This window comes from Hevea brasiliensis, chromosome 3, assembly GCF_030052815.1.
Source record: "Hevea brasiliensis isolate MT/VB/25A 57/8 chromosome 3, ASM3005281v1, whole genome shotgun sequence".
In the NCBI taxonomy this organism is placed as follows: domain Eukaryota; kingdom Viridiplantae; phylum Streptophyta; class Magnoliopsida; order Malpighiales; family Euphorbiaceae; genus Hevea; species Hevea brasiliensis.
The window spans coordinates 10,509,072-10,520,005 of NC_079495.1; the positions used below are offsets into that span (position 1 = coordinate 10,509,072).

At 33.6% G+C, this 10,934-nt stretch overlaps 1 non-coding gene across 1 annotated transcript; it reads right to left on the reverse strand.

Moving 5' to 3' along the window:
* Positions 1-7,421: 7,421 nt before the first annotated feature.
* Positions 7,422-7,528, reverse strand: LOC131179030 (small nucleolar RNA R71). The gene has a single exon (XR_009148037.1). It is a non-coding gene; the product is annotated as a small nucleolar RNA R71 (small nucleolar RNA).
* Positions 7,529-10,934: the final 3,406 nt, after the last annotated feature.

Here is a 10,934-nt window from a genome sequence, read left to right on the forward strand (position 1 = left end):
AATGACCTGAATTTTATACCGATGGAAAGCTGAGACATAGCACTACAACTTTTATGAAGAACACAAACCCAAATTCTGACCATAACTCATCCGAAAAGTGAGCTGCAATTGGCACACCAAAATTGCCAGAACCAGAATTGTGCCCAGAATTCTGGGTTTGAACTAATCCGACCAGCCTTAGAAAAATAGGCATAACTTGAGCTAAAAAAACTCTAAATAGAGTGATTCAAAAAGGGAATTAAAGCTAAGACATTAAGGAATAACTTTGATGAAGGATATTTAGCCAAATTCCCACAGTAACCAGAGCAATGGAATAGTAGAAACTTGTGACCCAAAACTGAATTTTTGGGATTTTACTTAGGTAGTTTGGAAATTGAATTGGCAATCAATGCCAATAAAATTGACACCCAAAATGTGGTATATGAGTGCAATTAGAATTAATAAACCTATTTAGTAGGAAAAATTCAATATTTTGACTTAAATAGTACAATGAATAGTGACCCAAAATGTAAAATTCAAAGGATATCATTTTAAGCAAATTTAAGGCTACAATCAAGTAGGCATAAAATAAATTAATGGATTAATTATGAGATATGGTACTGAACACTATAAATTGTGTGTTTCTGTTGAAAAAGAGACTGAAAAGGGATCTTTGAGGAAAAACCGAAAATTGAAGTAAACTAGTCGACAAAGAGGTTTGTGCACAACTAGTTTTTAATTGATATTGTTTTGAATTTTCATACGATTAAATGACGTTATTTTCCTTATGTATTATGTTTATCAAGTATTGGATTTATTTTAATGATTATTGAAATTGTTATAGTATGCATGAATTTCGCTTTGTGAAATGGTATTTCAACAATTGTTGAGCACTGTTGTGGATTGAATAAATTAGGTTTGGAAAAATTGTGATAAAATATATTTTGAATTATGGTATTTCAACAATTGTTGAGCACTGTTGTGGATTGAATAAATTAGTTTTGGAAAAATTGTGATAAAATATATTTTGAATTATGATGAGCAAAAAAATTATTGGATATTGGAATTGACATTGAATTGAATTGTGTTGTGATTTATGCTCACAAAAAGGACAAAGAGATTCATGATATTATTTTATATCTCACTATAGATGCTTGACTAGGTTATTACCCGTCTCTCTCATTTGTTGAGGAGACAATAGAGTTAGCTTTGTTTTGATTACCATTGTACGTGCACATGCTTAGATTCTCCTCTTATTAGAGGTTAGATCTAAGTTTTTCATTGGCCCTTTCGACCTCCCTGACCATAGGGAGTTAGAATCCCGATTTGACCTCCCCGACCATAGAGAGTTAGAATCGCCCTGAAGATGGCCCTTACGGATTAGTCTTGCATGGTTAGTGAGATAAAGAATAGTTTTTGAATAGTAAGGAATTGTGATTTTAAATGAGACTGGAGCATACTTAATTTTATTGAAATTAATATTTATTTCCATAAATTGATGGAATTACTTTAAATGTCCAGTTATGATTTGATAAATTGAATTTGCTGATCAAGGTCGCTTAAACAAATGAATTATATTATTGGCAATAAATATTTTGACATTTTGGAATTTTGACGAATTTCAAGATTTCCAAATTATTTGCTATAATTTTGTCAATGTATATTATATTACATTTTAAATTATAGTTGTGCACCACTGAGTTCACCACTCAGCGATAGCTTTGTATGCTGTCACAGGTGAAAGTAAAGATAGAGCAATCGAGTAAGATTTCCTAGCTGCGCCTTGAAGACACATTTGGATTAGCTCTGGGTATATCATAGGTATACCCTTGTACATAGATTTTGATGTATGCATGTAATTATATATATGTAATTTATTTGAGCAGTTGTACAAGAACTTTTGTAATATTAAACAAATGAATTATATTATTGGCAATAAATATTTTGACATTTTGGAATTTTGACGAATTTCAAGATTTCCAAATTATTTGCTATAATTTTGTCGATGTATATTGTATTACATTTTAAATTATAGTTGTGCATCACTGAGTTTACCACTCAGCGATTGCTTTGCATGCTGTCGCAGGTGAAAGTAAAGATAGAGCAACCGAGTAAGATTTCCTGTAGCTGTGCCTTGAAGACACATTCGGATTAGCTCTGGGTATATCATAGGTATGCCCTTGTACATAGATTTTGATGTATGCATGTAATTATATGTATGTAATTTATTTGAGCAGTTGTACAAGAACTTTTGTAATATTATTTTGGGTATGTAATTAAAATACAAATTATTATAATATTCAAATTTATTTCTGATTTTGTAATGAATTTAATATCCAAATTTCTTCCTGAGTTTTGAAATCCATGTATGGTTTTCTCTATGCTAAGTATGGCTTGAAAAATTAGATTGAGTAATTATGTTGATTTGGGAGATCAAATTGAGTTTATTGGAGTTGTGGTTGAGAAAACATATTGGAAGTGTTTTTCTTTTCAGATTTTGAAGGACTGTTTTCTCAAAATACAGCCGGCACTCTGCCAAAGTTTTGAAAAAAAATCATAACACCAGATTTTAATCGAGGATTTGATCCATGACCAACATTTCAATTAAACGATTTTGATAAATATTCAACATTCCACCACTATAAAAATGATTGGAAATTGTTTTAAAATCCCTTGTAGTATATTTAATGGGTTACCGATAGGCGAAGTACGATAATTCATTAGGTGTACTACGAGAACATGTTATGCCTTACGAGGAGTAGGGTGTGACAGAGTGGGAGAAATATTCCTCAATAGTATGGAGGAATATTTCCTATAATGAGTAGAACTCTAATTTTAGTGTTATTCCTAAATTGAGTAGAACTCCTAATCAGATAAGGATTGAGGGAATTAATACTATAAATAGGAGAATGATGGAAATGTTATTTGGCTTTTGCCCATTGAAAAGAGTCGCTTTCAACTTATAGAGTAAGGTTGTCGCCTATTGTAGAGAGGGCTTTGCCAATTGCTGCGGATTTGGCTCTGCCCATTGATGATGGCCTTTTTGCCTATTGCAGTGAAGAGAGGCTTCGACCTAAGGTTGAGAAAGGATATAGAATTCAAGAGGAAGAGATTCTTGTCCATTGGTGAGAGGGCTCTTGCCCATAGAGTTGAAGGCACCCTGTAACACCTCTCACCTGTCTATAATGTAGCCAAGCGAGGAGTGCCACATTCAGTGCCGGAGCACCCTATCTTATGCTGTCCTGTTCATTTTTAATTTGAAACTTAAAGAAAATGTGTGGAATTTTTTTTCTTTTTTTTTTTATCATAATTTATTTCTATGGATACCCGGGCAGAGCCTCCTCTGTTTAATTAGCATCTGGCGGTTTCCACAAGTTATCTGTTAAAAATAATACCATGTCTCATATTTCTACATGTCATATTATCTCATTTCTGCTTATACAATCTCAAGTTCATTCATTTATTTCATTCATTCATATAGACATTCATATGCAGAAATTCATAACTTTAATTACAATCCAAACTACAAACTTACAATTTTTATTACATCACAAACTAGTAATTACATCATGTTTCTACACAATGAACCAAAATACTAGTCTATACATGGGCCCTACCAAAATACAAAATGACCGATGAGGTGACTCTGAACGGTGGCAGATCTGGTCAGAGCTCTATCGGATGCTACTGTGGCGGCTGTGTCAGGTGAGCCTGGTCTCCAGTACCTATGCGATGGAAAAACCATACACGCTAAGTTGATAGCTTAGTGGTGCATAATTTAAAAGAAATGTAATTAAACAATTAAAATAATCATTCTATGTTAAGTTCCGCAATTTCTAAGTTATTTATTGATTTTCTGCACTTTGGAAGCAATTTAACTTAACAGTATCTTTTCTGGTCATTTCTTATATTTTCAGTCTTGACTTATTTATAACAGTGCCCAAGTAACCTATAACAGACTATAAGTGCTGGATACGTGAGAGTATACTGGTTAGACAACCATATGTCTAGCCTGTATACACATGTCGTGTCAGGCACTAGGCCAGCAGGTAGGCTTTCTAAGCCACAAATATCATTAGGCACAATGGCCAACGGTTAGGCATATAGCCTGTAGAACAATCATGTCAGACATACTTTATCGATCAGTGATTATTCCTGTAAGCAGTACTGCTATCTGTAGTCCCTAATTGGTATACCAATCGATCCATACAATATACATAAGCCTAGGTTTACTTTGGGCAATTTAGCATTAGTAACTTCTTAGTAGGCTTTTCATGTCATTTTGTAGTGGCAAGGTGGGTCCCACATACTCGTTTAGTGTAATGTAGTGACAACAGGATTTTTGTGTCAATATGTAGTGGGAAAGTGGGTCCCACATACCTATCTTAAGTAATTTAGTATATAGTGACTTAGTGGGGATAAACCAATAATGTTTTTCGAGAACCTTTCTTTAGGTTCAGATTTGGGACTTTCATTTTGCATATAACTTGTGGCCACCATTTGGCCCCATTTCCTAAAAGGAAATTGTTCTGCTATGTCTTATCTTTATTTTTCCTTTTTGAATCATGTCATTTGGATTTGTATAACTCAAGTTATGGTCAATTGACCATAACTTGGTCAATTCTGAATTTTGGTTCCCTTAATAGGTAATTTTGGTGTTATACTTTGTCAATTTTATTTGAGTAAGTTGCTGCCATATTTGGGTCTACTACTCTTCATAGGATATGTTACCCTATGTCTTATGGTCACTTAGAATTTTTTATTGTAATTTTTCAAGTCTTGTTGTGTTACTTATAGTTAAATTATTAACCTAGTCTCAAGTGTCTTATAGAAATTAGGTTTCAATTAGGGCAGTAGCTTTGACCCAATATTTAGGCTCTTTGCATTCATAAGGTGAGGAAGTTGCCTAAAGCAAAATTGGAGGTCTATTTCTTAGCTTTCCAGAATGGTATGGCTCATTTTGTTTAAAGACTTATAGTAGGAGTTATCCTTAAAATACTTTGCTAGAATTAACTGTCATTTGAACGATTTCCAGATTTGGTATGCCAACTTAATCAAGTTAATTGATCTAGTTCCCTAAGTTTCTTGATAAACCCATTTTATATAGATATTTTAGAGTAGTTTTCCATCCATTTTGCCTTTTTACTTTAGCAATTTTATGCTTTTTATGCTTATTTTAGTTAATTTATTAATTTTAGTTTCATTATATTTCATTTTAAAATTTTAATGTTTTTGATAGGTTTTAATAAGGTTTAAAGGCAAAAAGGTCCATATAGAAGAAATTCAAAGTGATTTGGAAGCTTAAAGTAGAGTGAAAAGTGACGAAAATTTGCTTAAAGGAGAAGACCAGCCGAGACTTTCAAGGACCTACACATGCCCCGTGTTGAAGGTCGTGTGAAGATAAGAGTTATCCAGTAGAAATCAACATGAGGCATATAAATTCACACTGGACCGTGTAAACAAAGAATTTGAAACAAAACACGCCGAAAGTTGCATGGGCCTCCACATGCCCCGTGTGGCGGGTTGTGTAAACAAAGATTTTGGAGAAAACACGCTGAGACTCTCAGGGACTCCCACATGCCCCGTGTAGCTGGTCGTGCAGAATCTAAAGGCTCCTCCTCTGAATCAACATGAGGCATGTGGAAAATAGCTTAAATCAACATGAGGCATGTGGGATGACGTTGGCAGATTTGCTGACATGGAAAAATTTTCTCTTTTCACACCTTTTGTCCTTATCCCTTTAGAGACTATTTTTAGGGCAACCCTTGAGGGGATATAAAAGCATCATATTCTCATTTTTACCATAAGGAGAAAGAGAGAGAAAAATCAAAAGAGAGAGAAAGAGGGAATCACGCCATTTTTGGAGGAAGAACACCTGCAGAGTGACGTTTTTCAGCTTCCATTTTTAGAGATTTGGATCTTCTTCTTCTGGGTTCTTTTATTTTTAGTTTTATTTTCATGTTTTCTTGCTCTATTTCATATTTTCTACTTGTAAATACAAGCATGAGTGAGTAGATACTTAAGATTTCAGAGTTGAGTGTAATGATTTAAGTTTTATTTGTGGATTTGGATTGGTTTTAACCAGATTTTTAGTATATATAAGCTTTGATTCTTATCTTGTGTGCTTATTTACATACCCATTATTGGTACCCTTTGGGTTTTGTTCTTAATCTTAGATTGAAGGACCGAAAGGTGAAAATCTATAATAGATAATCAAGATAATGAACTTAATCATCTAGTGTTAGAAATAAACTAATGGGTTAAGAGGAATTTCAAGTTGATTAAAATGCTTAAAAGGTTTTGGGTAATTAAACATCGGATGAGAATGGGGTTTAGGTTCCTTTAAAACACTCTTTAGTTTGCTTGAAAGGGAAATTAAAGGAAATCAGAATCAACTTCCTTCAAACTTGTATTTCCCTTAATCTTGGCTTTGCCTATCCAAATCTCAATGAAATTTACTTCATGAACCTCAACTCTGGAATCAATTTTTACCATTAATTAATTAAATCTTTTGTCATTTGCTGAAATTTTAGTAAATTAGTATAGTGCTTAGAATTTTAATTGCTTAATTCATTATAATTTCCTTATTTTTCCAATTTAATTTGCTGCATCTCTTACTCTATTTTTGGCACAAATTATCGATAGCCCAAATAATTGTGACTTTTATAGTTTGGTATTCAAACAACAAATCTCTGTGGGACGATATCTTTTCTTTACTACTTGAATGACCCGCATACTTGCGGAGTACGCAACCAAGTTTTTGGCGCCGTTGTCGGGGATTTGTTTTGTTTGATATTAGACGATTGATTGTTTGGTTAATTTGGGCATTTTATTTCTTATTTTAATTTCTCTTCTTTATCATTTTACTTTGAGACTTTCTTATTTTGGTTTTTTAGGTACATATCTTTTATATGAGAAGAACAAAAAGTAAAAAAATTGATTTAATTTTTGATCCTGAGATTGAAAAGACAGCTAAAGCTTTAAGAGCAGAGTCAAAAAGAAAAGTTGAACTCAGAATTCAAAGACAGCAAGAGCAACATTAAGAGCAACAAGTGATAGAAGCTATGGCAAACAACAACCGATCAATTAAGGATCATGCTTTTCCTAATTTTGGAGATTTTAGACCGAGTATTACAAGGCCTAGAGTGGAAGCAAACAACTTTGATTTGAAGCCCTCACTTTGTCAAATGGTTCAACAATCACAGTTTGGGGGAGGTCTTACTGAGAGTCCACATGTGCACCTTGCACATTTTCTTGAAATTAGTGACATGCTGAAGATAAATGGAGTGTCAGATGATGCCATCCGGTTGAGATTATTTCCTTTTTCTTTGAAGGATCATGCTAGGGAGTGGTTGCATTCATTACCTCCGGGCTCAATAACTACTTAGGATGAGTTATCACAAGTTTTCTTAGCTCAATACTTTCCTCCTAGCAAGACTGCAAAATTGAGAAATGAATTAACTTCTTTCAGACCAAGGGATGATGAGAGTCTCTATGAAGCTTGGGAGAGATATAAGGATCTTTAAAGGAGATGTCCACATCATGGAATCCCTAGATGGATGCTGGTTCAACATTTCTACAATGGTGTTTCTCTAGCAATTAGAAGTATAATTGATGCATCTTCAGGAGGTGATCTTATGGAAAAGTCAGAAGATGAAGCTTATTCAACATTGGATAAAATTGCTTACAACAATTATCAATGGACCTGTGAAACAAATGAAATGAAGAAGCCACCAGCTGGTGTATATGAATTAGATGCCATGAGCATGTTCAATGCCAAATTTGATGCTTTGACGAGAAAAATGGATAAGTTAAGCATGAAGGTTGACTCATCAATTGGAGGATCTAGTCATACAGAAGATGTTGGTACAGGAAATATGTATTGTATCAATGATTTTCCTCCCTATGGGCAAGAGTTTGGAAATTAGCAAGTTGATTTTGTTGGGAATTACAATCAGAAACTAGTTGGTAATCCTTTTTCTGCTACATATAAGCCAACATAGAGGAACCACCCTAACTTTTCTTGGGGAGGTCGACAAGGGCAGCAACAGAATTATTAACAACCTCCTAATTTTCAGCAACAACAGTAGAATTTTCAGCAAAATAGAGTACCACCTGGATTTCCACCACAAAGGAATCAAAATGCACCTATTCCACAACCACCAATTCAGTCTTCAGACCAAGATTCAATTTTTAAGTCTATGATGGAGAATTTCTTAATTACTCAACAAAAACAAGGAGAAATGATTCAACAATTAACTTCAAGGATAGACCAGCTTGCCACTTATAACAGGATATTGGAAAACCAAATAGCTCAATAAAGAAGCTCTTTTCTTGTTTATTGAGCTATTTTGTTGGGAATTACAATCAGAAACCAGTTGGTAATCATTTTTCTGCTACATATAAGCCAACATAGAGGAACCACCCTAACTTTTCTTGGGGAGGTCGACAAGGGTAGCAACAGAATTATTAACAACCTCCTAATTTTCAGCAACAACAGTAGAATTTTCAGCAAAATAGAGTACCACCTGGATTTCCACCACAAAGGAATCAAAATGCACCTATTCCACAACCACCAACTCAGTCTTCAGACCAAGATTCAATTTTTAAGTCTATGATGGAGAATTTCTTAATTACTCAACAAAAACAAGGAGAAATGATTCAACAATTAACTTCAAGGATAGACCAGCTTGCCACTTATAACAGGATATTGGAAAACCAAATAACTCAATAAACAAGCTCTTCCAGCAAAGCACAAGGAAAACTTCCAAGTCAACCAGAGAATCCTAGAGAACATTGCAAGGTAGTGATCCTAAGGAGTGGGAAAATTTTGGGAAATAAAAAGGAAGATGAAATAGAAGAGGAAAAGAAGAAAGAAGTTGAAGACAAAAATGAATCTATTTCGGATCATGATGAAGTTAATGAGGAAGCAAACAAGAAAAAGGAAGTTGAAAAAGAAGAAGAGGAAAAGTATGTGCCTCCACCACCATACAAGCCACCATTGCCATATCCTCAGAGGTTTCAGAAAGCAAAGCTACATAAGCAGTTTGGGAAATTTTTAGAAGTTTTGAAGAAATTATACATCAACATTCCATTTACAGATGCAATTTCTCAAATGCCCTCATATGCTAAATTCCTGAAAGAAATTTTGTCAAGCAAGAGGAGATTAGAAGATTATGAAACTGTGGCATTAACAGAGGAGTGTAGTGCTCTCTTACAAAATAAACTTGCATCAAAATTAAAGGATCTAGGAAGTTTCTCTATTCCTTGTCACATTGGGAATACTAGTATTGAAAAGGCATTGTGTGATCATGGAGCTAGAGTAAGGTTGATGCCACTCTCCATTTGTGAAAAGCTGAAGGTAGGAGATTTGAAGCCCACCACCATTTCTTTGCAACTAGCTGATAGATCTATCAAATATCTAGTGGGAATTTTGGAGAATGTGCCATTGAAGGTTGGAAAATTTTTTATTCCTGTGGATTTTGTGGTTCTTGAGATGGAAGAGGATATTCACATACCTATCATCTTAGGAAGGCCATTTTTAGCCACAGCAGGGGCTATAATTGATGTAAAGAATGATAGATTGACATTAAAAGTTGGAGAAGAGGAGGTGGAATTTAATTTGAATCAAACTTTAAAGAAATATCATGGAATTGATCCTTGTTTAAGGGTGGATGTTATTGATGAGATTGTGGAAGCAGAATTTAAGGAAAGATATCCTGAGGACCCTTTGGAGAATTGTTTGGTACATATTAGAACAACAAAGGATGAAAATCCTGAAGTTGCAGCTTTTGCTCAAATCTTGGAAGCTACTCAAGAAGTTGTAGGAGATCAAGTTCTGCAAGTTGAAGAATTGAAATATGAAGTTGCACAACCATCTTTGCTAGATGAGAAGGACGCACCACAGGTAGACCTTAAACCACTTCCATCTACATTAAGGTATGCTTTTCTTGGACCTAATTCAACTTATCCTGTCATTATTAATGCAAATTTGAGTGATGTACAAGTTGAAAAATTGTTGAGAGAGTTAAGAGCACATAGGAAAGTCATTGGTTACACCATTGATGACATAAAAGGTATAAATCCCACCTTGTGTATGCATAGGATTCTTTTAGAAGATAATTTTAAAGCTACCTGGTAACTGTGTTGTGTATCCGCAAGTGCACGGGTCACAATAGTATAGTTTTAAAAAAATGATATCGATCCCACAGGGAATTGTGCTTAAATTGGAAATAAAAGTATAAGCTAATTAGAGTGACAAAATTTAAAGATGTAAAATGAAATTTGGAATTAAAATTGGTATTTAAGGAATTAATGCTAAATCAAACAATTAACTAAAATTAATTAAACTAGATTACCAAAAATTAATTTGAAATTTCTATTTATGAAATTAAGAAGAATTAAATTCAATAAAAAAAAAATAAAGTAATTCTAGATATTGGATTTAAATTGGAATTAAATTTAAATTGGATTTAAATTGAAATTGCTATTTATGAGGTTTGGAGGATTTATATCTAATTTCAATGAAAATAAATTGATTCTAGAGATTGGATTTTCAATATTGTTTGCATGTGGTTTATCATTAATTTAGCCAAACACATGAGAATTGCAATTTTGAGGGAAATCAATTCTTAAATTTTTGAAACCTTTTTCAAGCATCTCAAAATTGGTTTTCATTAAATCAAACCCTGTTTTCACGGTATTTCAAATCTAACAAAAACCCAATTAATGCATAAAATTGATTTTTGGAAAATTCCCCTTAATCTTCTTAGCTTATTTCTAACACCAAGAAAATAAAGTTTATTGCAAGATTATCCATCCCCAATATTCACTTTTCAGTCCATCTATTAAGGATTAAAACTTAACTTAATGAGGGTCCATTCATCAAGCAAGGCAATAAGCACACAAGCAATAAATCAAAATATAACAAATCCCATTTAAATGGCTAAATCAGT